The sequence below is a fragment of the Podarcis filfolensis genome (genome assembly GCF_964270895.1).
Source record: "Podarcis filfolensis genome assembly, chromosome: 5".
In the NCBI taxonomy this organism is placed as follows: Eukaryota; Metazoa; Chordata; class Lepidosauria; order Squamata; family Lacertidae; genus Podarcis; species Podarcis filfolensis.
The window spans coordinates 74,678,169-74,701,214 of record NC_139608.1 but is presented as its reverse complement, the minus strand read 5'-3'; the positions used below and the strand labels follow the sequence as shown (position 1 = coordinate 74,701,214).

Sequence of the window (23,046 nt, the reverse complement as noted above, 5' to 3'; positions counted from 1 at the left end):
TACAAAAGTATCTGGAAGTTTGCAACAGTTCCGCAGTTTAAACAACTTTACCCGGCCACCCGGGAATTTGGGGTTAGAATCTTCCCTTGCCCCTTGGGGGACCGCTCCAGGTCAAATTTATGCTGTATTTATTCTTTAAAAGGAAAATTCAAGTGTGCACGAAAGTCCCAGTTTAAAGCTTTAAAGCTTCCCTGTTCACAGCGCTTTCCGCTCTTTAGACCGTCTGCTTTGATCTTGAAAGCAGTGCCGGAAGACGGACTTCCTCTTTCTCGTCTCCCGTTTTTAGCCAAATTTTCCAAATTAATTTGTAGGATCTTGGGTCCTTACTCACGGGTTTGATGTTTCAGCCCGATGTTTCTTGGAAGAAAGGTCAGCGCTCATCCGTGACAGCCGCGCGGCTTCGCCTCCGCAGAAAGAGCGATGAACCCACAGCACCGCTCCCCCTCCTTCACTCCGGAGCCCCTTACGGGGTTCCTTTTGTGATTTCGGGGTCGCTCCAGGTGCCCGCCGGGTCCCACGGCCACGGACTCACTCTGCCCGTGGTTTATCTTGATGGGTTGCCGCTGCGCCGTCGCGAACAACCCTTTTCTGCGGTGCCCCTCTTCAGAGCTCGAAGAGGTCCGCCATCACGGTTTCGCGCCGCCTCCGGAAGTCGAACAGAAACTTCTTACATTAGCACCACCTGCTTTAAAGAAACCCCAAATTATGGGTCAATTCGCATGTCCAAAGTTTCCTATCTTTTTCCATATATATATATATATATATATATATATATATATACTTTTTATTAATTAATTTTAACATATAAATTATAATACATACCACAAAACTTCATCACTTATACAATCTTTTTGGACTTCCATCAGCACCTCTGATGATCCACCATTTTAACTACTTCTTATGCATTTCTTAAATTTATATTACCTTTAAATATCTTAACTGATCATCTTCCCCCTTATCCATTTTTGCAATAATTCCAATAATATTCCTCACAAAACTTCTTGCAAACCTACAAACGTCGTCTGATCTTCACAAATACTTTTCAAATAATCCGTAAATTTCCTCCAATCTTCTGTGGATCTCTGCCGATTTCGAATCCTTCCTGTTAGTTTATCCAGTTCTGCATAGCCCATTAGTTTCATCCTCCATTCTCTTGTTGGTAATTCTTCTTGCTTCCATTTTTGGGCCAATAGTATTCTTGCTGCCATTGTTGCATATAAAAAGAGCTTACATTCCTTTCTGTTTCCTACAATGCCCAGTAAAAATGCTTCTGGTTTCTTTATCAATGTATATTTCAACATTTTTTTCATCTCATTATATATCATCTCCCAGAAGCTTTTCACCTTTTTACATTGCCACCACATATGATAAAATGTTCTTTCTTTTTCTTTACATTTCCAACATTTATTACTGACTTTATACATTTAGCTAACTTAACGAGTTTCCTATCTTTTTCTACACCTAGCTAAAGGAGAGAGAATGGCCACCACAACTTTGTGCTCCTGTGCTGATGGAAGCCCAAAGATTGAACATGGACCTTGCCACATCCTGATGTTGCCAGCCTGAAGATGAGAGACTTGCAATCTCCTGCCACCTGCCAGAAGGTGAGGCAATTGGCCATTATTACCTCATGCTGATGTTGCCTACTTCAAGGAGCAGGCTGGCAATTGTGACCTCATGATGATGCTGCCCAACTGAAGGAGAACTGTTGCCTATTGTGACCTCAGGCTGAAGTTGCCTGCTTGAAGACTGACTGGATCAAGTTCTGTCCGCCTGAAGGAGAGAGTCACTGGCCCCTGTGTCCACCCTTTGACAACCTCTTTCACGAGAACCTTTGCATCTGAAATATTACAGGAAGGGTTACTTTTCCTTATTCTTCCATCCTTCCACATTCAGACTGCCAGAGAGGCACTGCCATCTAGCTGAGTTTTTTTCAAGATGTGGGATGACTACCCTCTAGCTGCCAGACAGTAGCAGTCTCTCCTTGTGCTAAACTGACCTGCTCCCTCATTCCGTTAACGGGGACCACTGAAGAGCTGGGAGCCGCCATTTTGAAATGAGAAAGAAGCAGAGGCAGAGAGTCAAGTGAAGAAAGGTTTGCAGTTACGGAAAGCCATCGCTAACTGTAAAGCAAAGCTAAATTTCATAAAGCTAAAACTAGGCCTGGGAGAAAATTAAAATGCTGGGTATTTTTTGACATCGGGAGAAGCAAGCAAACAAGAAGTTTGCCACCTCTGCGGTGAAAAAGGAATTATGCTGAGCAATGATGGTGCCAATTTCTTTCACTCTGCAATAAGAGCACTTGCCTCTCAGTTGTCCAGCAAACCCATTTTCTCCTCCCTGAAACACCTCAGATGCAGCACTGTGGTGGTGTGGTGTGGGGGGAGCAGGGATGGAAGTCACAGCAAGAAAGTCTGGTGAAATTATAATGTTTTTTGAGCAAAAGGAGACAGGTGGTAATGGTCCACACATCCCTGCACCTTTGGTGGAGAAAAGCTCTGATGAGGCTAATAGCTGTTCCAGACTGGCACTGTTTTCGGGTGTGATTCTATCACATACTGGCAAATCCACTTAAAGTTCTGCACTTAAAGTTGCTATGGAGTTCTTGCACAAACAAACACCCCCCCAATTGATGTTTTGCGATTTGAAAAGAGATGTGGAAATGAGCTGCAAAGTGTGGCATAACATTTGCATGAATAAAGTTTGTTTAACCACTATGGTAGTGGATTTGTAACCCTGCCGGGGATATTACATTGAAGAGCAGGTAATAAAAAAAAGCAAGCAAATAAATAATAAAAATGACCTGTCCACAAACAAATCTGAATGAATGCTTAGTAAACAGGTCATTTAGATGTGACTTGATATCATTTCTCTGGGCATTTTTGAGCACTGGGTTCAGTACAGTACTTAAAAACATATGATTCCTCAGATCAGGGTGGCAGATCTGTGAGGCTCAGTAGTGTTATGAGAGCAAACTCTGTTTGATCTTCCACTTTATCCTTAGCTAAGGGAATTTATTGGTTGAGCAAAGGATGTTCCCGTTCCCTGAGACAGTACTGTTTGGAGCACACTGAACAGAGAGAGAGAAAGAGAAGATATGGCTCATGGTTTGCACACACCATTCTGCCCCTGTGCTTTAATCCTGAGGTAGAAATGAGGACAACACAAGCAATAAGATGGCAATTCACACAACATGATGATTCAGTTGCTTGTCCCCATGCTGGGGCTCCTAGCCAGGGTGCCAATTAGAGACGGTTTCTGAAAAGTTCAGTTGAAAATCTCCCACTTCTCTCAACTTTCACATTTTGCAATAAAACACAGGGAGGAGAATGGGGAATTAAATATAAGAAGGCTTCCCAAAGGGGGCGGGGGCGGGGAATAACAACAACCAGATACTGGGAGAGAGAGAGAGAGAGAGGGAGGGAGAGAGACAGATACTAAGGATGTGTGTAAAGCACTCCCCAACCCCCATTAGAAATGTTTTGCTAATCTTACCAAACTTCCTGCTTCTCCCGAAACTCCTACAGATGTACTGCCTGAACAGAACCTTCCAAATTCACCATATATTGTCTGTAACTTTAGGCAACTTCTGCTTAGAAAATGGCCAAAATCTGGGTATCCTACATGGTGACAACCAGATGATGTGGACTCCAACTCCCATCAGCCCCAGCAAGCATGGCCAATGTTCAGGGATGATGGGAGTTTTAGTCAAACAATACCTGGATAACATCTCCTTGGCTACCATGATCAAGACTCTTCCTTCCTCCCCCCACAAAAAGCCTACCATTGTCTCACCTGAACATGAACTTCTAAATTTGGGTCAATTTCCCCCTCAGACAAAGTTTGGTAGCAACTTATAAATATAGGAAACCTCCCAGGGAAACATGGCTGATTTTATCAAATTCATGATAAATTCAGGCCAGTACAAACTTGCTTGTGTTGACCCATCAAGCTGAATGAAGCCTAATAATCATGACTGTGATCTTCCAGTTTCTTAATAACCTTCCTATTTTTTCTAGTTCTGGGCAAGAAGTGAAAATTAGTACTGATTCAAACTGGGGGCAAGTACGTTGCATGAACTGTTTTGTGCCTCAAAAAAATTCATCATCTTTGTTGGTGAAACCTGAGAAAACGCTCCTAGACGATATCTGTTGTTTTTTAAAATAATAATAATAAAATAAAATAAGACTTTTTGTGTCTTGGGACATTGCAATGGTCTGGAAAGCACAGCTGATTGGCCACAAGAGTCCATGACGTCGACACATGTGATTATATTATGAACAGAACAACTCCCACCTTTTCATATAAAAGCAATATGGTGCCAAATCAGCAGCACCTGCAGAGAAAAACAGCAGCAAAGTGGCACAGAAAGAAATGTGTGAAAGAGGAAAGGGTTTTTTTTGGCCATCTGCTTATGACATCGGTTGCCATTGTGATGTTTGTGGGTGTACATGTGCTGCAGAAGCTTTCCCCGGTGCCCACCGGGTCCCATTCACCATCTCATCTCCAATGAAGTTAGTTTTGAAAGGAAGTTTGGGTGGATTTCTGCTTGTGCAATGGGACTCCTCCCCACCTCTTCTCCCCTACATATGCCCCACACCCTCCCCATATCAGCTACTGGGGGTTGGGGGCATCTCCAGAACCATTTCAGGTGAAGCATCGTGGGATGAGAGAGGGAAAGAGTCCTCTAGCAAAAGCCTAAATCATTACGCTGATGGGATGGTTACTGAGAGCTACATTGGATATGAGCCCTTTTGTTGGAGCACAGCATATGCTTGGCTGCAGTGAGCGCATGGCTCCCGTGACAATTTCTCCAGCTTGCAGATGTGTGGCCAGGCCCTACCAGGTTAGTGTCCCCTGCTTTATGAGACTGCGTTCTTGATGTGAACTAAATCTCATGAAAACTTAGCCTAGAATGGGGACAAACAGGCATATGATCAAAGTGAGTTGCCATATATAATGAAAAGACTGGCTTTTGTTTGATGCACAGCACCACAGGCCTGCTAGAGATGATTGGTCATAGCAGGGGCATCCAGACGTGTCAAATTTTAGCTTCTGGTGAAATTGAAGAGTGAAAAGAAGTACACATAGTTGGCAAGGAAAATCCCTTGGATGAATAGGGACGCATGATAGGAAGCTGCAGATTGTGGTTTCAAGAGCCCACAGCTGTACTTCATTCCACAATAAATGTGTCCGCTTTCAGTTTTGCTTGGTGTGTTGTTTTTTTAATCGGGGAAAGCCTCACAGATGGTGCGTCTCACAAAGATGCTGCACCATTCTCACGAGCAATTTGGAACAATTTGTTTCAGCTCGCCGAATTCTCCCATACAGGCAAAGCACAGAGCGGAATGTTGTCGTCGTTTTTTGCATCACTGCTAAATAACACAGAAGGCGAATGAAACATATATAGCAGATGTTGGCATGCTATTATGCTGCTGTTGTGCTCCCCCCACCCTTGCCCCTCAACAAGTCACTGGGGCGAGCTTCGCACAGAAGTGGCACTTTGCACGGCCTTCGTGCGTTGGAATGCTTGAGTGGTGTAATCCTCCATGTGGCATTTTCGCAGGCTAATTTGAAGAGTTAGAAAGCAGTCGCAAGCATCGGCCAAAAGGCTTAGCATAGGTCTTCTTAGCTATATGCGTTCACAAGCCTGAAGGACTTTTTCAGGAAAGAAAGTAGGGCATTTGCTTGTATCCCAGAAAGAGCCTCTCCTTGCTTCAAGGCTAACAAGTGATCCTTTCCCCAAAACGCAGCTGATGGATGGGCAGTGGGTATAAGTGTGCACACCCCACCTGGGGGGGGGATTATTAGGCCATGTAGACAACAGTTGGGAACCACATGTAGGCTGTGGGTTGCTTACCTGTGACCAAAGAGGTGGACATGCCATTTAGCAAAACCAGCAATGTATGAGCATTTTTTAAAATATAAATGTATATAAAAGCTTTTCGTGAGCTCCCGTATATTACCAAAGATATTGAATTCTTCCCACATCCTTGCAGCTCAAATGATGTGAACTAAGACCATTTCTTTTCTAAGGAAAGGGGGAAAAGCTAAGTAATGAGAAAAATCTGTTCATACTACTTAAACAAAGTCGGTCTTAGATTTTATAGATTTCCATACAGAGTGATTCTGATAAGTTATTTAAAAAAAAAAGTCAGGCCATAGCACTAGCACTCTAGTTTATTTTGCTGTTCTTCTCTTTAATTTAGTGTTGATTATGAGGCATAAAAAGACAGTTCCAATTAAATTTACACCATACTTCAATTGCCCATGGCAGACTGAAAATGCAATAATCTCTTCCAAAGATTGCAATAATCTTTGTACTGTGTGTCTTTTCGCAGTCAAGCATCAGTAAAAGATTTAAGGACAGAAACTCAAGGAAGATGGATTCCATCCCTTTGTTAACATTCCCTGTTAGAAAGCCAAGTGCCTGTAGGAATCCCACATCTTTTAAAATGTCCACATTTTAGCTCATTGTCCTTCAGTGAAATGATGGAAATCAGCAATAAGGAACGAAGAGCTATGGTTTTAAGCCTTCCCAGTGAAAAATAGTTTAGAATTCATTTGGTAAAGCTGAATTCTGAATGGGTACACTGCCCTCTTTTTTAAAGTTTGCAGTGAGTATTTCCTCTGTTGTTGTTGAGTTTAAGGGGGGGGGGCTGAATAAATGATTGGACACCTCTACTCCCTTGAGAACTTCTGAATGAAAGTCACTTTAGATGTTGTGATTGAATCCAGAAATGAAATGTTGGACTTCCGGTTAGCGCCGGCGCTTAATGGCGGATCTCAACCGGAGCTCCGGGAGAGATCTGCTTCGTGGGTTCGGGTCCTGTCAGCTACGGCGAAGCGGGGACCCCTAAAAATCACAGGCGCGTTGCCTGTGAACTGGAGACTCGGCGGGCACCTTTGCGCCCCCCCGACGCTGCGAAATAGCCTTTTTAAAGGCTCCGGAGCAGCGGAGGGGTCTTGGAGCGGTGCTGAGAGTCGTCTTCACCCAGCCTGCGAAGCGAAGCCGCGTCGCCATTAGCGGTGAGCGCTGACTTCTTCCCGTGAAATTGGATTAAAAGAACAACTATCCGTGAGTAGGATTGACTGCTAAAGTATAAATTGGACTCTAAAATAAAGAAATTGGGCACCGAGACGGATAAGCACTAAAAAGGAAGTCTGCTTTCCGTTCTGTAGCAAGATCAAAGCGAAAGGCACTCTAGCTGTAACTGCTTGAGAGGAAACTTGTGGGATTTAAGAAATCCACCACCAAAGCAAAGAACTCCCCCCCCCCCGAAGGCAGGAGGGGGGGGAAGAAGATTTTAAAAGTGTTTCCCTGCCAATTTAAAAGAATTGGATTAAGTATCGCTGCTCTTTAACCTGGGACCGGACTGCCGGAGAAAAGGAACCGGCTAAGGACTGTTGCTATAAGAAGCTAAAAAGTATCTTAAATTGACTTTGGTTACTTCCAATTTGAAACACTGTTTCTGTGGTATTACAAAGTTACTTACAGGACACTATTGACTGGGATCCCCTTGAAAAAGGAAAGAAAAATTGAAAGGGACTAGGAAACTTTTATTCCTTCTTTTTTGAAGAGTGTGGGATTATTTTGAGAAGCATAGAACTGTCTCTACGCCCTCTAGAGGACCTACAAATTGTTTCAGCAACAAGTGGAGTTTAAAACTTGAGAACTTTGTGAGTTTCAAAGTCTGGGAATGACCTTGACTAAAAGACTTTGTTATGGCAGATGGTAAAGAGAAAGGGGATTTACAAGAAACAACCTTGAGATCTGGCAGACAATACAAAATTGACACTTTCATGCAAAGAAGGGCTTCTGTAACAGGAGCCTCTGGAACTATAGTGGCTGCAAAGCCAAAAGTGAAAGCAATGTCTACAGAAGAATCATTTGCTAAGGTATTGGAGAAGATAAATGACTCTTTGGAGGAACTAAAAAAGCAAGGTGCGGAGACTAAATTGCAAGTTGCTGAAACTAAAGTACAAGTTGCTGAAACAAATAAAAAAATTGAAGAAATCTCTGGGAAAATTGACCTAAATACTAAAAGTATAACTGACCTAGGGAATAAAGTGAACTCAAATGCAGAAGCAATTGGGAAATTATTGGAAGATTCATCTATAACACGAAAGATAGCTGAGGAAGCTAAGGAAATTGCAACTGCTGCGGAGGAAAAATTTCCACCAGTTTACAAGAAATTGGACGAATATGAACTGGCACTTTCTATGCAGGATATGCAACGCAAGGAGAGGAACCTGAGGATCAGACTTGTGCCGGAAAAGGAAGGAGAGAACTTGGTGGATTATTTGACAAAAGAATTTTCTGATTTTTGGAAGCAGGAGCTGAAGAAAGAGGACTTTAAGATAGAAAGTGCATTTAGATTGGGAATAAGACAGAAGAGAAATCGACCCAGAGATTGTCTTATTACTTTAAGATCAAAGGAGGAGCGAGATAAAATATTGAACCTGCACTACCAAACAGCCCTTCGAATTGAAGACTTTTTTATTGAGATTTTTAAAGACATTCCTAAGAGTATCTTGGACGCAAGAGGACATTATAAGGACTTGGTGACACTGCTGAAGAAGAACTACATACCATTCAGGTGGGAATTTCCCCAAGGCTTGTCTTTTAAATATAAGGGAAAGAAGAGAAGAATAAAGACTGTAAGTGATAAAGACAAGTTCTTGGGAGAACACGAAGAAGACCTACAGAAAGAGACATTTCCAGGACAAGGGCATCCATCACTGGACACGAACACGGTACCACCGACAGACGAGGAACAAAAACAGGGAGCTGTAGGAGGAAGGAGTAAATAATCCCATCATGGCTCTGCAACTTCTAACCTGGAATTGTAACGGCTTAAATATTCCCAGGAAGAGAAAAAGTATATTTCATGTCTTAAAGAAAGACCAATTGGACTTGATTTGCCTACAAGAGACCCACGTGACAAGAGCACACAGGAAATTATTAATAAATAAAAGACTGGGACAGGAATTTATATCTTCAGACAGAGTAAAAAAGAGAGGAGTGGTGATCTATGCAAAAGAAAAATTGCAACCGAAACAAATCTTTAAAGATGATCAAGGAAGATATTTGGCAATTGAAATTCAATCTCAAGGAGAGAAGTATTTGATAGTGGGAATCTATGCACCAAACGAAGGGAAAGCTGAATTTTTTAAGAAGTTGCATGAAATTTTGATGGACCATATGGATTACAACTTAATTTTGATGGGAGATATGAATGGAGTAGTTTCAACAAATATGGACAAGGCACAAAGACAGGTAATAACAAAAGATGGAAGACTACCAAAGACTTTTTTTGAAATGACTGACAATATGGACTTGATTGATATTTGGAGAACAAAACACCCATTAGAAAGAGAGGGAACCTTCTTTTCTGAAGCCAAAATGACATGGACAAGGATTGACCAAATTTGGGTGACTAGCAGTATGGCTCCGAACATAAAAAAAGTAGAAATCTGCCCAAAAACTTTCTCCGACCATAATGCTGTAAAGATGGTGATGAGGCAAACAACAACTGGTTCCTTCAGATGGAGAATGAATGACACCTTATTTAGAGATGAGGAGATCTGCAAGAAGGCCCAAAAAACCTTGAAAGACTATTTTGAAATCAACTTAAGGTCTGAAGTAGAAAAAAGAATAGTATGGGACGCAAGCAAAGCCGTGATGAGAGGGTTTTTGATTCAGCAAAATACTTTAAAGAAGAGAAACCAAAATGAGAAAAAGGAGAGAATTTTGGAAAAGATAAAAGAAGGGGAAAAACAATTAAGATCGAAGCCAAAATCCCAAGAGATTCTAAGAGAAATCAAATTTCATCAAACACAATATATGGAACTGATGAATCAAGAATTAGAGTGGAAAATTAAACAAATGAGACAAAAGACCTTTGAATCTGCTGATAAATGTGGCAAGTTACTGGCTTGGCAAATAAAGAAGAGACAAAAACTCAACACGGTAACAAATATAGAAGTGGAAGGAAAAAACATAAGCAACCCAGCGGAAATTAGGAATTGTTTTCAGAACTACTTTAGACAACTTTACACACAAGGGCCGCAAAAAGAAATGGACATACAACAGTTCCTCGAGGAAAATGGGCTGAAAAAGGTTTCGCAAGAAAGTAAGATAATATTGAACCAGGAGATATCAGCACAAGAAATAGAAGATGCCATTCAAGGCATGACGCTGGGCAAATCCCCTGGACCGGATGGACTGACTTCCAAATACTACAAAGTTTTGAAGGAAGGGTTGATACAACCTCTGAAGGAAGTCTGCAATGAGATTATGGAGGGGAAAAGGGCACCCGATATGTGGAGAGAGGCCTACATTACACTTATACCAAAGACAGAGACTGAAAAGACCCAACTTAAAAACTACCGACCCATCTCGTTATTGAATGTGGATTACAAAATCTTTGCTGATATTTTAGCAAAAAGACTGAAAAGAGTTTTGATAGAGGAGATTCACGGGGACCAAGCGGGCTTTCTCCCAAAAAGGCATTTGTCGAACAATGTAAGGAATATAATTGATATTTTGGAAAAGCTGGAAGTGAACATAAACACTAAAGCTGTTTTGATATTTGTGGATGCCGAGAAAGCCTTTGACAATATTTCTTGGAGTTTTATGTTGAAGAACCTCCGGGGGATGGGGGTAGGCCAAGGGTTTGAGAATGGTATAGGTGCAATATACTCTGAACAGAAAGCTAAACTAATTGTAAACAATGTGGTTACAGAAGAGTTCAAGATTGAAAAAGGGACACGTCAGGGGTGCCCTATCTCCCCATTACTTTTTATATCGGTCCTGGAGGTTTTGCTTAATATGATTAGGAGGGACCAGTTGGTTAAAGGGATTCAGGTCGGAGCTAAACAATATAAACTGAGAGCATTTGCAGATGACTTAGTACTTACATTACAAGAGCCAGAAGCTAGCACGAAAAGAGTTTTGGAAATAATTCAAGAGTTTGGTCAAATGGCAGGATTTAAATTGAATAAGTCTAAGACAAAGGTTTTGGAGAAAAATTTGACACAGATAGAAAAGGAAAGGTTTCAGAATGAGACAGGGTTAACTGTGGTTAAAAAAGTGAAATATTTGGGTATAAATATGACAGCAAAAAATGTGAATTTGGTTAAAGATAATTATGAAAAAACTTGGAGAGAAGTGAAAAAAGATTTGGAGATTTGGTCCAACTTAAAGCTTTCCTTGTTAGGCCGTATTGCAGCTATAAAGATGAATGTATTGCCAAGAATGTTGTTTTTGTTCCAAGCATTGCAAATAATTGATAAAATGGATTGTTTCAAGAGGTGGCAAAAAGACATATCTAAATTTGTCTGGCAGGGCAAAAAGCCCAGAATTAAATTTAAGATATTAACGGATTCAAAGAAAAGAGGGGGGTTTGCCCTGCCAGACTTTAAACTTTACTATGAAGCGGCAGCTTTCTGCTGGCTGAAAGAATGGCTACTTCTTGAAAACACAGACATTTTGGATTTGGAAGGTTTTAATAACATTTTTGGGTGGCATGCATATTTGTGGTATGACAAGGTTAAAGCACATAAAAGTTTCAAAAATCATATTGTCAGAAAAGCACTACTAAATGTCTGGGTCAGATATAAAGACTTGCTGGAAAATAAAACTCCAAGGTGGCTGTCGCCAATGGAAGCTAAGGCAGTTAAAAAGTTAAATATGGAGTCCAAGTGGCCAAGATACTGGGAAATTTTGGAAAAGGAAGGGGACAAATTGAGATTGCAGAGTTTTGAGAAATTAAAAGGGAAGGTGAGAGACTGGTTTCACTACCATCAAATAAACGAAGCGTTTAAACTGGACAGTAAAATTGGCTTCCAGGTGGAAAAATCAAAATTGGAAACAGAACTGTTAGAACCCAGTACTAAGAATTTGTCCAAAATGTACAATTTGCTGCTGAAATGGAATACACAAGATGAAACGGTTAAATCGGTCATGATTAAATGGGCTCAGGACATTGGTCATAATATCTTGTTTGCTGATTGGGAAAAGTTGTGGACCACCGGGATAAAATTTACGGCATGTAATGCCTTAAGAGAAAACATTATGAAAATGATATATAGGTGGTACATAACCCCAGTCAAGCTTGCAAAGATTTACCATGTGCCTGATAACAAATGTTGGAAATGTAAAGAAACTGAAGGTACATTTTTTCATCTTTGGTGGACTTGCCCGAAGATTAAGGCATTCTGGGAAACGATCTATAATGAACTTAAAAAGGTATTTAAATATACTTTCCCCAAGAAACCAGAGGCCTTTCTCTTGGGTATTGTCGGCCAAGGGGTGTTAAAGACGGATATAACTTTCTTTATGTATGCTACAACAGCAGCTAGAATACTCATTGCGAAGTACTGGAAGACGCAGGAACTACCCACACTGGAAGAATGGCAGATGAAGGTGATAGACTATATGGGTTTGGCAGAAATGACGAGCAGAATCCGAAACCAGGGAAGAGAAGCAGCGCAAGAAGAATGGAAAAAATTCAAGGACTATTTAAAGAAATATTATAAAGTTAATGAAAGTTAGAATGATGTTGGACTGGAAAGTAAATGGTTACTATTAGTAATGGTTAAGACAAGGAGAATAAGGAAGAATAGTCTAAATTTAAATTAAAATAAGGGAAGATTTGCTGAACAATCAATAAGAATTTGGAATACAGAAAGGGGAGGCATGAGGAAGTCGGGGAAGATGGGATATGAAATTAGGATATGAAATGATACATGTTTTTTTTGTTTCGTTTTCTGTTTTTTGTATGTTTATGTTCGTTGTATTGTGTTTAAATGGAAAATAAAAATATTATATATAAAAAAAAAAAAGAAATGTTGAGGCACAAGTTCTGAACCAAAAATAACTGCTAGGATTTGCAAATGAATATTTCCATGTTCTGTTTATAACTAAAGTCATTCCTCCAGTGTGGGTAACTTTCATCCTAGGATTATTTGGTGGTGGTCAGTCATACCTCATCCCTCACCCATGTGTCTCCTTGGCCCTGTGCTGGTTTTGAAACCTAGAACCATTTGCAGCAGAGATTCTGAGTCCTTACAGTCCATGCATCCATATCATGTGCTGAGGGTGTCAGTCTTTGTCTACATCCACACAGCAGGTATTCTGTTTTCCTAACATTTTCCTAACTGTTAATTTCTGGGCTTTCACATGATGTAAAACTCACTTCCAGAAATATAGCAGCATATAATGCATGTTTAGTGCTCCTGTCCATGTTATTTACTTCCAGAAGTAATCCATTCGCAAACAACATGGAAATGAGTACTAAATTTGTGATATATTCTGCTACATTTCCGGAACAGGCTCTTATGTTGTGTGAAAGCTGAAACATAATGTGGAAATTAGCAGTTAGGGAAATGTTGAGGGGAAATGGAATAAATCGCTATGTGAATGCAACCTAAGATACCCCCTCCCAATTTGCCCTGGATAGGTGAGGCAGACTAATCCAATACATTTTCTTTTCCATCTCCTCTCCAATCAGCTGACCCCAACACAGGTGTGGACAATGCCTTGCTATATAAATGTAGAATCCAGAATTGGCCTCCACAGTCACTTACGGACTCATTGTTAAAACCATGTTTATGGAAGACAATCTTACTCGGCTACGAGTGATCGCCAAAGAAGAAGATATGTGTATATGTGTCAGGGTTTTATCAAGCACCCAGATTTAAATAATAATAATAATAATAATAATAATAATAATAATAATAATAATAATAAATAATAATAATAATAATAATAATAATAATAATAATAATAATAATAATAATTCATTATTTATACCCCACCCATCTGGCTGAGTTTCCCCAGCCACTCTGGGCGGGTCCCAATCAAGTGTTAAAAACGATACATGAGTGTTTAAGGGTGCATATCTGCCCTTTGCACATACCTTTGTTGTCAGAAAGCACAAGTCTACCCCATGATGTAGCCTACCTTGATTTCAGCAAGGCATTTGACAAGGTGCCCCATGATATTCTTGTAAAGAAGCTGGTAAAATGCAGTCTTGACTATGCTACCACTCAGTGGATTTGTAACTGGCTGACTGACCGAACCCAAAGGGTGCTCATCAATGGTTCCTCTTCATCCTGGAGAAGAGTGACTAGTGGGGTGCCACAGGGTTCTGTCTTGGGCCCGGTCTTATTCAACATCTTTATCAACGACTTGGATGATGGACTCAAGGGCATCCTGATCAAATTTGCAGATGACACCAAACTGGGAGGGGTGGCTAACACCCCAGAGGACAGGATCACACTTCAAAACGACCTTGACAGATTAGAGAACTGGGCCAAAACAAACAAGATGAATTTTAACAGGGAGAAATGTAAAGTATTGCACTTGGGCAAAAGAAATGAGAGACACAAATACAAGATGGGTGACACCTGGCTTGAGAGCAGTACATGTGAAAAGGACCTAGGAGTCTTGGTTGACCACAAACTTGACATGAGCCAACAGTGTGACGCGGCAGCTAAAAAAGCCAATGCAATTCTGGGCTGCATCAATAGGAGTATAGCATCTAGATCAAGGGAAGTAATAGTGCCACTGTATTCTGCTCTGGTCAGACCTCACCTGGAGTACTGTGTCCAGTTCTGGGCACCACAGTTCAAGAAGGACACTGATAAACTGGAACGTGTCCAGAGGAGGGCAACCAAAATGGTCAAAGGCCTGGAAACGATGCCTTATGAGGAACGGCTAAGGGAGCTGGGCATGTTTAGCCTGGAGAAGAGGAGGTTAAGGGGTGATATGATAGCCATGTTCAAATATATAAAAGGATGTCACATAGAGGAGGGAGAAAGGTTGTTCTCTGCTGCTCCAGAGAAGCGGACACGGAGCAATGGATCCAAACTACAAGAAAGAAGATTCCACCTAAACATTAGGAAGAACTTCCTGACAGTAAGAGCTGTTCGACAGTGGAATTTGCTGCCAAGGAGTGTGGTGGAGTCTCCTTCTTTGGAGGTCTTTAAGCAGAGGCTTGACAACCATATGTCAGGAGTGCTCTGATGGTGTTTCCTGCTTGGCAAGGGGTTGGACTCGATGGCCCTTGTGGTCTCTTCCAACTCTATGATTCTATGATTCTATGATTCTATGATTTCTGCATTAAAAATGGAGCCATGAAGATATACTGCACAATTTTCAAGAACAACTGCAGTTCCTTTTCCTTGGCTGAGCTACTTATCCTCTCCAGCCTCTTATTCTAGTCCCAAATTCACTAAGGCATCTAATTTTACTGCTCAACACTATGATCATCTTTCACCTCTATTGCTCCTTTCATTGGCTTCCCTTTCTCTATAATATCCTCTCCAACTCCTGGTACTTTTATGCAGAATCACCAGTTTACTCTTTCTTTTTGCTTAATGCCCTTTCTCTCTCTGTGTTCACTCCCTACCTTGTCTCTCTGTTGCTTCTTATTACCCCCATAATCTGTTGCCCATTCCCCTTTCACTCCTTGTGGTCCCTTACCAGAGGAATATATATGGGGAAGGACTATAGCAGTGCACCTGTGTCACATGCAGAAGCTTCAGTCTCCAACTTCTCCAGGTAGCGTTAGGGAACCCTTTCTGAATCCCTGGAAAGCAAGTCTAGATAAACTGCATTGCATGGATCAATGATCTGAGTATAAGGCATCTTCCTATATGTCCCTTGTGACCCCTTACCGCTGGGATTTCTTGCCCGAACCATCTAGCTAAATCTTTCTCATCCAAGTGCCTCATTTGAGATTCATCTCACATTCAAACACATCTGCACTGATCCCTTTTTTCTTCATCTTCACATTGCTCCAATTCCCAATCCTTGTGTCACTATTAGATGGTGAACCCTCCATTAGACTGTTTTGGGTTTCTTCTCCATAAAATGCCTCAGCAGTTCTCGCTCACAACAGAAGATTCTTTGCTCCACTTTAGTGAATTATACTATAGTTCTTGCAATCCCCTCCCCACCCACACACTCAGACTCAAGACAGGGAATGGGCCAAATTATAGGCACAGCTTTAGCCAAGCATTTGAAAGCCAGTTTTTCCAGACTCAGAGCATACTTGCTACTAATATGAGAGCTAGAACACTGGAATTCTTAAAGAATTTCTTCAGTCTACATTTGAAAGCAAACCAACCCAAGTCACGCTTCCTCAACTAATACACAGATCAAAACACAGTAACTCTTTGGCATTTCACTTTACCAAATTTGACAGTTCTCAGCTCAAAAGAATGTCCAAACATGCATATCACTTTAGATTAAATGCAACAAGGACAAATGTTGTTGTTGTTGTTTTGAAGCAATGGTGGTTAGAGTGTTGGGCTCAGACCTGAGAGACCATGTTTCAAATCCTCACTCAGCCATGAAGCTCACTGGGTGACCTTGGGTCAGTCACTGTCCCTCAGTCTAAACTACCTCACGCAGTTGTCGAGAGGATAAAATGGAGAAAGGGGGATAACATGTATACCACCTTGAGGTTCTTAGAAGAAAAATGGGATAGAAATGTAATATGACAATCAGTAAAACAGAACACTGAGAACCAAGAACATTGGAAAGACATGGAACGGAGTACAACCAGACAGAACATGGTTTCCAGAACAGAGTCTTGCCTGAATATATGACCCAGGAGTGTGTGAAACAGGGGGAAATTGTTCCCCTTACTTTTCTCTGTTTTCTCCCTCCCCCTGCCCCCAGCCTTCACATTTCTAGACCAGACTGAAATCACCTCATCCACAACCTGCCTGCAAAACTAAAAAAGGAATGATGGGGAAAGATCAGATATTATAATAGTAATTAATAATGATAATGATAATGTTACAAACTGAAGGTTTCAAATCAGTATGTTTTCAGTTAGTATAGTAATTATTGTAAGGAACAGAAGTAGGTGTGTGGGATTGTCGTTTCACCAATGTACTTATAAATAGCATCAAAACTCGCCTCAGGTATAACTGTTAACTACTTCTGACTTTCTTTCTGTCCTGAACCACCAGCAACATACCCGGAATACATTACAAATCCTTTGCAAAATGAGTAGTCACCATAAGACAAAAAAAAAAAAAAAAAAAAATCTGGAGTGAAAGTCTTCTGGGTGTTGAATCCCCCAGCGCCAGTGGCATAGTGGTCACATGGGGAACAAATATAGATGCAATGCTGCGTGCCGTTTTCAAACTTTCAAAATAAAAAAGCCATAAGCAGGCATCCAGTAGTCTACATAATCAAATTATTTGTCATGGACTGTACTGAGGAGGACTGCTCTGAGGGGGGAATGGTGGGAACCTTGCCCTTCCCCTGCTCCTGATCAGGATCCTGAATCTTCCCAGGAGCAGGAAAGTAGTATAGATTTGGAACAGTGGTTTGCAGAAGGGCATAGTTCAGAAGGCAGAAGCTGGGAAGAACTGGGTAGGGAACAGCTAGAAGAACTTGGAGAGAGAGAGAGTTAACAGACTCATTGTCGCTGGAAAGTGTCCAGCCACTCAGCCTAAGGTCAAGGAGAGCAGATAAGGTGGCAGCACAGAAAGCACAGTTGTTGAGAGATCAGGTTGCAAGACGCGGAAGTGATGTGGGTGACTAGGGAGGAAGTGGGTGGAACCCTTAATTGGGAGCACCTTCATTCTGAGGAATGGATTCTTTGTTCTCTCGCTGTGATCATTAAAGTTTCTAACTGGTAAGAGACTCCTTTCGCTTTGTTCTGCTTATCTACTGCCAAAGGGGGGGGGGAGCCAAGTCCCTGAAGCCCGACATTATGTGGAGAGTGGGGCCATAGAAGCAGACCTTGACTGCCATTGCATCTTCTGGTGATCCCACCCCTATGCTGCCCACACATTGGTAGCTTCTCTGTAGAAGGCAACTCAGCCCAATGAATGTCTGCTGTCCTTGTGAAATAGAACCCTGTGCAATCAGGATACCTGTAAATGAGGACAGCTCACACCAATAGTTGCCACTGCAGCATCCATGGATGTAGTGGTACCCAGAAAATCTTCCCTAGGAGCCTGTGAAGCCAAAGTCTGCACATGCACCTTTTTTTTGCTCCCATGGTCATGAGATGGTGATTGTGGTTACCCTTTTCTTCCACAATTACTACATATTGCTGAAGGAGGAAATTGGGAATGTGATTCTCTGTCCCACTTCCTTTTTCATATCCAGGGGTGGCATTCAGCTAAGTTCCACTCAGAGGAAGCCAATTGAAATCAGTGCACCTAACTTTTAAACTGTTCTAATTTTGGTTCCTCTGTTTTGTTTTTGCCGGGTTGGTGTTGGTTTAATGTTTAGTTGGCATTGGTGGTTATTTTTATTTGGTTATAACTGTAAACTGTTTGTAATGTTGTTATTAGTATTGTTATTTGTTTCTATTGATTTATTGGTTGGTTGATTTCTTGTATAGGATATTGTGTTTTTAATGTTCGATGTTGTATTGTGTTATATATATATATATAGTTTTTAATGTTTGATGTTGTGTGTGTATGCACACACACACACACGCACATATATGCTGTAAGCCACCCAGAGTGGCTGGGGAAACTCAGTCAGATGGGCAGGATATAAATTGAATATTATGATTACTATTATGCAAATTCATTCATTTTAATGGTCAACACTGAGTAAAACTTGGTTGAAAACCACCCTATGTGCTTTTCAAGACTCAGATTTTTACTGGATCTGACTTTTGCCCACATCACTCAGAAAAGCAAAATATTTGCGTGTTTGTTTCTGCACAGGTGGGTGATTCAGGTGAAGAAGGAGAGAAGGGACAAGGGGTGTGGCATCCCTGGCACTCCCTCCAAAACCCAAATGTGCACACGTGAAGGAAATGAACTGGCACTACAAGAAGTATTGCTTGTATTTGTTTGAGGATTATGGGGTTAATTTGTTGGCTGGTTCACTGTTTTGCCCATCCAAGTTGATAGGCGCCACATATTAATTAGAACATTTCATTGCAAATAATTTCTGCCTGTGAAGGATAGAAGCCATTGTTTTCCTTGAAGCCTTTGAAATGCAGGTGTATTACAATAGAGATCTAGGGGGTTAATTAGTCAGGGACTTATTTAAGTTTCAGACTCAAGGCAAATCACAGAGACAAGGATCACATGCCAGGCAGATGGCTGTCAGAAGATCTGCAAGCCTCCTAAGTTGGTAGGATCATACAGCTCAAGGGAGAGCTGGGTAGGGTTTTTTAACTAGTTTATTTTGCTGTAATTTTTTGCTCCAATTGGGAGGGATGCTTGTGCATGCATGTAAACCTTTCTTACGTTTAATCCTTTCCCCTGAAAACTACCTACTTTAGCTACTTTTATAAACTTTTAAACTTGTTTTATAAAACTTTTGGGGGATTCTTTTTATTTGCTACCCCATGTTCCAGCCAAGTTCTATGCTACAGTGGTACCTTAGGTTAAGAACTTAATTCGTTCTGGAGGTCCGTTCTTAACCTGAAACTGTTCTTAACCTGAGGTACCACTTTATCTAATGGGGCCTCATGCTGTCGCCGCACAATTTCTGTTCTCATCCTGAAGCAAAGTTCTTAACCCGAGGTACTATTTCTGGGTTAGCAGAGTCTGTAACCTGAAGCGTCTGTAACCTGAAGCATCTGTAACCCGAGGTGCCACTGTACTTTGAAGTGTTCACAAGGAGACATGAGCGAAGTGTTGAGGCCATTTGGTGGAAGGCAGCGGTCAGGAGCCCAGGAGCCCTTGATAACACAGCACACAAGTCGTAATTAGCTTGACGATTTATTGCAAAACAAACCATCAGCCTCGGACGCTCTATCGGAGCTTCCGTACCTTACGATTCAGTTGACCCTTCTGAGGAGTTCTTCCTGCTTCTGCAGAATATCCTGAACCTATGACCCTTACATTTCTGGTTTTTGTTTCCCGTCTAATACCTTTCCCATACGTCTACTCCATGGGCTCATAGGATTAATTGCCTCCTCTTCTGATGAGGAAATGTCCTCCCTCCTGCTTTCCAAGCCTGCCTGGGCTTCTTGAGCAAGTTGGCTTCTCTCCATCCCACCTTCTGCATTCCTTTCAGTGTCAGGGGGAGGGGGAGTAGACAGCCAACTGCTCCCAGCTGTCTGAAAGAAATGCAAGCTTTCCTGCTGCTGGCTGCTTCCTAACTCATGCTATGCCTCTCTACTTGGGGCAGATGTGTTCATGACAGCAGCTGACATCAAATAAAAAAATTTCACTTGGTGGCAGAGAAAAGATCTACAGGGAAGGTTGAGTGGCAGGGGTGGACCTACTATGAAACTAATGAGGCTATGCTTCAGGGCTCCTAATCCTGGAGGGCCACCAGAAGTGAGTTTAGTCTACATTGCTTAAAGATCTTGGGTCTGGTAGACCCAATTTGACAACTCAAATTGATTAATTATTTGTTGCAAGGGCAACTCCCCATTTGGGTGTGTTCAACATGTGTGTGACTACTGACACGCATGGCATTCTTGACACTGGAACGGGGGCAGGGCAGGCTTACACTCATCCTGCTGACACACATGGTGCCTTGGGACATTGCCCCACAAAAATGGGGAGTTGCCTGTATATATTTCAACCACCCGAAGGGTTGGGAGTCAGTAGCACAGATGCTTTAAAGGTTGATGATCTCTTGCACAACAACCCCATTGAAGAAGATAACCGTGGTTTCCCTGACCTTACTTGCTGGTTGCGAAGGGGCCTGTGTAACAGTTCAAGCTTCAGGGCTGCCAAAATGTAGGTTGGCAGCTACTGAGCAAGCAAAGGGGGACCCTCTGCTTGGCCAAGATCTCACCCCAGGGAAGCTGGGATGCTGCTGCGGCCCACGGGCTTCTCGTTTCTAGTGAAGACCTCAGTGTGTGGACATCATGGGGGCAGGGCCTCAGGGGAGGGGCTGGCAGAGGCAGGGCCAGGGCCAGGGTGCACACACCTGATCTTTCTTCACATGATGTTAATTTTGCGGTGTATGAAATGCCCCAATAGGGCTAGTAAGTGAGCAAGATCAAATCTCAATTTGTCACTCATTTTCTTTATACGGAGTGAGCTGGAATGTCAGCTTTGCCGTGGGACAGATGTGATAGAGAGGTTTTTGAAAGCTGCGTCAATCCCTGTAAGCACCATGAAACACATCTCCTAGATCTATTGCCCATCAGCAATGGACATAAATCTAATCAGGCTAAGCTTCCCTGCTGCCATAATTTAAGGGCCTTGGGTGGTTTTGGTAGCTCTACCCACACATCCTTATTCAGTTTGCACTTTTTTCTCCTTTTTTTTTTTTTGCATTGAAGAAATAATAATAAAATAGGAGAAGGAGTAATCAGTTCAACGCTGCTAATTACTCAGTTGCTAATGTACACAGAGATCTGTTCCCAAGACATTTCGAAGAGACTTAAGGGTTGAACACTGAGCTCATTTGCCTTCTCTCTGTGTAATATAAAGAGACAGCCCGGAGACAGGAGTCGATAGTGGCTGAAGTCCAGAGGGAGGGGGAATTTAAAATTCAAGTCTGTATACAATTCTCAATCAGGGGGAAAATACACATAGATTTATATTTGTAGATTGCCTCATTGTAATGGATCGGGAGGGGGGTGTCAAAGGAAACACAGAATGAAAATCAGTTTAAAAGCTGTTGATGTCCCAAATTGGTGCCTGGGGATTGGGATGGATGGATGGATAGAGGCTAATAAATGGATGTTTATTCCAAACAAGACAGGGGTGCTCCTCGTCAGGGAGGAGATGGACTTTGGAATAGGGATTCATCCTGTTTTGGATCAGATAGTCCTCTTCCAGAAGAAACAGGCTGACAGCCTGAGTGGATGTCCTCCGGGATCCTGCTTTGCACCTCAGTGCCCATGTTGCAGCTGTGAATCAAGGGTACCTCTGCTCATCTTAAGCTAGTGTACTAGCTGTTCCTGTTCCCGAGGCAGTCCAATCTGACTATGATAGCACCTGTCTTAGTTGTAGCTGAATAAAACAATGAACAGGGTAGCGATACAATGACTACTGCAATCAACACAAGATAATATCACCAAGCCAACTATCTGTAAACAAACAATAAACGTTCACAAAAATGGCAAAAGTAGCTTTTTTCCTAAATAGTTTTTATCTTGAACAATTGCAAACGCAGTAATAAAGAATCCAGTTGTGGTATGCCAGTGGATCAGTGCTCGGACGTCGTTCCGGTAATCTGATGTTTCGTCACTAAAGAGCTTTTTAGTAAATAATATACACGAGATAACAGTATGTAAATGACTTAAAGCAAGGGTATATCTGTCCCCATCTGCATGTTTCCATCAGGAGAAGCATAGAAAGAGGATGATGTCCTTCAGCTTGTTAAACCTCCTTCATTGTATCTGTGCAGAATGGATTACTGCAATGCCTTCTACGTACATGAGACAAACTTTGAAGAGTGTTCAGAAACTCCATTCAGTCCAGAATGCAGTGGTGAGAATGTTGCTGGGCACTTGTCCACGGATTCTTATTATGCTTGTCATGGCATTATTCCACCCTATTCACTTCATTGCATAGGAAAGGCAATGCAAAGGAGGGGATGTAATCAACTACATATCATTTGCAGACTGAAAGCAACCATAACAGCGAATACTGTATTTACTGGATTGATTTCCATTCTGGATATGGTACAAGTAAGTCAATATCCACTATGTTTTTGTTTTCATCAAAATTCTCCCTCTAGCATCCCTAGAGGGGAAGAGGAGAGTTGGCAGGCAAACATCCCAGCTATTACAGGGCTTCTATTGACAGTGAGTACACCCCAAGCTCAGTGTCTGCCAGAGCTGCACACTGTTGAAAGGCAAACTGGCAGTAGGCTGCAAGCAGAAAGAAGAACCTCAGGTACTGACCTGGCACCATACATAATATAAATACAGTGGGACAAACTTTCTGAAAGCAGCAGGAAGTGGAGCAGCAACAGGGCACAGAGGCTGAGATTTTCTGGCATCCTGAGATGCAGAAGAGCTTCAACTTGCAACATGAGCTCTGGGCAAGGGATTAGGAGGGGGAGAGAGGAGGTCCTGATGATAGCTGGTTTTCATGAAAATATAATATGAGAAAGACAAAAGTGGCTGG

General features: G+C 41.9%; 1 long non-coding RNA gene across 1 annotated transcript in view; it reads left to right on the top strand.

Moving 5' to 3' along the window:
• Positions 1-19,013, top strand: part of LOC310763036 — a 37,672-nt gene extending 18,659 nt beyond the window's left edge. The window contains exon 3 of the long non-coding RNA XR_014548408.1: positions 18,718-19,013. This is a non-coding gene — a long non-coding RNA (uncharacterized lncRNA). The remainder of the gene's footprint in view (positions 1-18,717) is intronic.
• Positions 19,014-23,046: the final 4,033 nt, after the last annotated feature.